Source organism: Battus philenor, unplaced genomic scaffold, assembly GCF_028537555.1.
Source record: "Battus philenor isolate CCGP_79_NKW_IND1 unplaced genomic scaffold, ilBatPhil1.0.hap1 SCAF_5, whole genome shotgun sequence".
Taxonomy (NCBI): Eukaryota; Metazoa; Arthropoda; class Insecta; order Lepidoptera; family Papilionidae; genus Battus; species Battus philenor.
The window spans coordinates 1,218,619-1,224,618 of record NW_027181715.1 but is presented as its reverse complement, the minus strand read 5'-3'; the positions used below and the strand labels follow the sequence as shown (position 1 = coordinate 1,224,618).

The 6,000-nt window shown below is 31.8% G+C and overlaps 1 protein-coding gene across 2 annotated transcripts in view; it reads left to right on the top strand.

Moving 5' to 3' along the window:
* The first annotated feature begins 2,130 nt into the window (after nucleotides 1–2,130).
* Nucleotides 2,131–6,000, top strand: part of ogre (optic ganglion reduced) — a 69,738-nt gene continuing 65,868 nt past the window's right edge. For both annotated transcript variants that reach the window (XM_068772420.1, XM_068772422.1), the window contains exon 1: nucleotides 2,131–2,342. The gene's annotated coding sequence lies outside the window, so the exon portion shown is untranslated. The remainder of the gene's footprint in view (nucleotides 2,343–6,000) is intronic.

Here is a 6,000-nt window from a genome sequence, read left to right as displayed (position 1 = left end):
GCGGGCACGGGTACTGCAAGCAGTACCTGCACCGTAATAAAATAATCGATAATGAGACTTGCCCATGTGACGACTCCACAGTACAGACTTTTCATCACTTACTCAGACACTGCTCCCGATTCGCACCCAAAAGACGTAACCACGTGACCTTATGTAAAAACCTTAATATACCTCCGTTCAACTTACCGGACCTTCTCAAGAAAAAATCTATAGCAGAATTTTTTGATGAGTCGGCCCGGCACATTGTCCTAAATCTCAAGGCGTTTAACGGTCTGTAGCGCTTGGGCAGCGACTTGAAATAGAATAATGTACCAACTAATATATAATTGAGTAAAACTTCCAAATTGTATTGTTAATGTATATAAATTTTAGCTGTATTTACCCATAAGAGAAAATAGTGTAAGAAAAATTGTAAAAAATTATAAAACGCTGTGGTGCCTTGCAGCTGGGAGAAGAAAGATCCGTATTGAATAGCGGCAACCCTCTCCCAACTGTCTGCGTCTAGTAAAAGAGAAAAAAAATAACACTAGCGATACAAATTAGAATTAATAAAAAACAAGTCTTGTTCTTGAATTAGTCGTGGAATGTAATACGTCTGTGGTATATGTAACCTTTTTTCACAATACCTTATTTCAAACGACTCTATAATATTTCCTGTCTATTGTACGAATTAATAACCATTTGAGATTAATATATCATACAAAAAGGAATATTCGACATTTTACACATTCCTTTACCACTTATGGACGCGTCCGATTTTCTCTTTTGCGGTTTCCCTGCTTACTGATAAACCTAGGTAAATTAAATCCTGCCGTTTCTACCGTGGATGCGAGATATTCAGTCCGGTTCTTTATCATAAGTTTCATCAAGTTTTTGTTTATTGAAAATTCTGCCATCTTTTGAATGGTTTTTTGCTCAACATTGCTAAACAGTTAATTTAATTGCGGTCAAAAGATGCAACAACCAGGTATCATCAGCAAATTGAAGATTACTGATCTGCCACTTCCCCACCCGTTATCTCTTTCTTTATATAATCATTAAAGAATCGACAAAAGAAGTATATGGTCTCCGTCATTTTGTCGATATTGTCTTCGAAGTCTAGACCATACGCACTTAGTCGTTGTAGGTTAAATCGTCCCGCCAAGTCTTCAGATACCATTTCTTGAAGCATTTATCACTGCGGTTCCCAATCAAAGCAGGAATATGTTTTATAATAGAAAATATACTATTATTATTATAAAACAAATGAACATTAACACTTATGACAGATACTTAAGTATCTGTCTGTCTCAACAGCGTGGGAATTGAGTACCAACGTTATAAATTTCACATGATTTTGTGACTGCCTTCTTGTACAGCAGTATTAGAAGTGATTCGATCCAAATCAATGATTTTTTTAATACACTGGACACCTCGAAAGTCGTTTGTAGAGTTTTGGTAAGAGTTTAATGAACATGTTTACTAAAATACTTAACTCTTCTGCAATTACAGTACCTCTTATGCTTGAATTGATTATTTTTAGCTTTTTAGAGTAACCATAACTTCAATTTAATAATGTCATGCACAATTCTCCCATTTTGGAAGTAAAATATGACTACTAGAGGTAACCTTCTCCGCAACACTACATTTTATTTGATAATTATAGCGAATATAAAATACATTATTATTATATTCTAGTAAGTTTCAGTGTTATTACATTTTATGTACTTAAAATGTTCTAGTTATTATTAATGCAACAAGTTTTTTTGTCAAAGTCATAAGACAAACACTTAAAGACAACAAAAATTCAAGAAAACCTTTGTTATATGAATAAATAAATTCTTTAAATAAGTATTAGGTTTAATAAAATTATTACTTATGAAAATTATTTAGTTTTACAATTTTTGGCGAAAAAAGGAACGACATTGTGTCAAATTGTATCTGGTAACACAAAGCTAATGGCGACGGCGGCGATGTGATGTTTATTAGACGTCAGAGCTGAGCTATATCTTGTGTTTCGATCACTCCTCTTGAAAGCATATATAGTTGTTTCAGTTGCCGGTAAAGCTGCCCGTGGTCGGCGTTAGTGAAACAAAATAAATTTGTAGAGTCGCGCGGACTAGCCGTGTGCTTGCTAGTACTATTCGGTGATCGTGTTTTAAGAATTTTATTTTTATGAATGTTATGTAAACAAACGTGTGCATTACTGAGTGAAAAACTTTAAAATTAATATGCGTGATGCTTATATTGAATGACATATATAAAAACTTAAAGCCTATAACTGAAAGCCAATGAAAAAACTGTGAGAAAAACAAAATAACATTTACAGTATAGAAAATAAATAAAATTGAAACTGTGAACTGGTAAGTAACTTTATTAACTAAATTTATAATAATTTTATTCAGACAAATTGATGTAGTTGCGCCGATAATGTTGTTTGTAATTTTGTTTTGTCATATTACCAATAACACGTAACTATAAACCAAAACAATTGTTAAAATAGGAAAGAATTTTAACATACTGAATTTGCTGTAGTAGTGTTAACTTATGATGTTAATAAAAATAAATATGGAATGATTATTTACCTATTCCGAGCATAATGATGGACTTCAAGATATTTTTTTTATAAAAAATGTATTCGAATGGTTTAAATTTAAATAATATTTAAAAAAAATTATAACACATGATCAAGTATTATTTTCGAAGAATTTTATATATAACATACGTTTAACTGCTTGTTGTATGTACATTTTTAATGCCCCTTTTTGTACTAATTTAAACTAATTGCATTTGCAATGTTCATGTAAAGTACTTATTTGGAATACAATTGTATCATGTATTTTTTTATACAATAGCCAATTACAAAACAAGATTAATAGCAATTGTTAATGTGCTTTCTAGTCTGACATAGATAAACAGGTTGTACTGAATTATTTTGGAGTGAAAGTATGTTTTTTTTGTTTCTTAATTTAACCTGTGCACCATTGTTCAAGTAATTTTTTGTGTCCACATGATTATCACACTTTTTATAAGTAATTTAATAACATATTAGTGTACATATTAATATAGAATAAGTAAATATTTACTATCAGGTTATTAAGGTGTTCTATGTTATATTTGTATGAGGCATCATAATAATATAATGTGACATAAAACTTGATAAAACTTTTTTGATATTATGTTTCACAGTAGTGAATGGTGGTTAAGAATAGATAGTAAATGATGCATTTGAAATGAGAAAATATTATTTTAACTTTTACATGTGGTCTGGTCGGCTCTGGAATCAATTTTTTTATTACCAACAGTTTAACAGTTTATTTTATCTGTTATTTAAAATTAAAACATTTTGTGTCTTGTATTTAGAAATGCTTATATTTAAAAAAATACTGTCAGGTTAAGTTAACATTATGATATTCATGGCTTTAATTAAAAACTCAAAGTATTTTAAATTGAAAGGTTAATATTCTAGAGACTAATAAAATAGATGGTGAATAAATATTGCTATGCTTATGGATGACATGATGTGTGTTGATTATTAAGAGAAAAATAATATGATTTAGAACACATACATACTCACTTATGTAGTAATATAGATAAATAGACTGCTTGAAATTGGATTCGAATATTGCGCCGCCATTATAAATAATTGGATTCTAATTTCAAACAGTTTCCTCTGGTTTCATTTTTTCATACCGCTTTTTTAAATATCGAATCCACTGGTAACACGTGTTCAGCAGCGATGCCGTTTCCGCTGGTATAATGACCGTTCAGAGGAGGTCAAAAGCGCGCCCCGAGGCCAGAGCGTGTAATTTGGTCCATCCTGCTTGCAGCTTTAATCACCGATTATGGCGCGCCGGGGAGGGCGGCCTGTTTTGATTTATAAGTAACAATTCTACCGTCAAACCGTCTGTCGAAATTGTGGTGGAGTTGTTTGGTAACTGCCATGTTTCATAATATTTACGTAAATGACATTAAATGTTTTAATTACCTTCAACGTTTTTTGTAAGCAATACGTTTTGAGTAGTGGTACTCCAGCAGTGGGGAACTGAGACATGCGATTGTAGGTCGTGGGTTCGTTTCTCGCGATGTCATCAATCTTATATAATTCACACTTTGTGCCTTATATAGGAATGCCACTGCTCACAAACACGTTTCCAGAGGAAGGGCAGAAGTGCCTTTACTACCAGCCTGTTGCCAATACTGGCGATTATGGTATACCTCCTATACATATCTCTGCAGAAGGCCTATGTCTTTCAGTAGGCGTCTCTGACTATCACAATTAATAGAAGCTTGACTTAAATTTTCTAAAATTGTTCTTTTGTTTTCCCAGAAGGACAATGAACTGAATTTACAAGTTTTGTGAGAATAATCATGTCACATTTAAACACTTTTTGATTTTATAGTAATAGGTAAAAATAATGAAAAGGGATTTCATATTTAACACCTTCATTAGTAAACGATGTATATTTAAATGATTTTTCTGTTACATGCGGGTAATGTATGTTGCTTAACACCGTTGCAGGAAATTTAAAACTAATTCGCATTATACTAGTGTTGAATAAAGCTCAATGGAATCGATAAGAATATTTGTGTGTTGCCAACTTTAAAAAATTTAGAAAAAAATATTTTTATGCGTATAGCATTGCATTGATGGAAAGAGCATTTTCTACAATTACTACAACCTATCCACCAAGAAGAACTACATAGTGATGTACCTATCTACTATAATGTCGAGAAGGAACTATAAGAGCCAACTCTACTATAGGTTCAAGCATGCATAAAACGCTTTAAAAATAATAAATCACCTGGTTTATATACATTTACCTCAGGGTTACTAAAGGCCGGAGGCCTTGCTTTTGAAGAGAGACTTTTCCTGTTCATCAAAAAGATTTGGATGGATAGCTGAAGACATGCTTCAAGATTGGCGCCTCGGTGTCATAATGCCTATTTTTAAAAAAAAAAAACGTTAAATCTGTTTGCACCTGAATAAATGCTGACGGAAGAGGATAGTGGCAGAGGCGAAGACTTATAAAGTGTTGTAGCGCTACAGGAAGAACAAGACATGGCATATTGAAGCAACATACACCGATAAACACTGGCACAGATGACGTAACATAGTGTGTGAAAAACTTTATATAAAGGGTTACGATTAAAGAAGTTCAGCTTATTTTTGAATTTGAGATATCTTTCTTTATCTATTACTCCACAGTTTTATATAAAGTACGTAATTAAATTCTGTTTAGTAAAATTTTTGTTAATAAATACGTTGTCACGTCGCGCCATGACCTGTATTTTGCTTAAATTTGCGGATGTGTCGAACGATAACTGCGTGAAATAATTGAGGTGTAATACACACGGATTACCGTGTCACGCTAGAATAAATCATAGACAAAATCATAGGTTTATGTGGTCAATGGAACTTACACTCTAAGTATATTAACAATCCGCCCAACCAACCTTTTCTTTTCGCATCTTCTCACCTCCGGTGTTATTTACAAACTTCTTTCCAATCAAAATAGCTCAAAGCACCTTCCGTGTAGTGGTACACTAGTTAAACAACGAATTTAGTCATCTCATTTTATTATATTTTTAAATATATTTTATATATATATATATATATGTATATATATATATATATATATATATGGCTTCAAAAGTTTTTAGGGATAATTATATATAAAATATATTTAAAAATATAATTAAATGAGATGACTAAATTCGTTGTTTTATATATATATATATATATATATATATGCCAGGTTTAGCCTGGCACTTTGAACCCACAGAATCTGCAAATGCCACTGGCGCAGCAATGAAAGTCTGATCCTTAAAAAAGTATATTTATTTTTGCACAATAGTACAATATAGATATGTGAAATTAAAACTAAATTCATTGTAGAGTATTTGTGAATTTCTCGTTAAGAATTTTTACTTCCGATTATAGCATGCACATTCGTAATTTCTATTGTTATTCTTGTATTGTTGTAACGTTGTATTTTTCGGAACACAAACCTCAAAGAA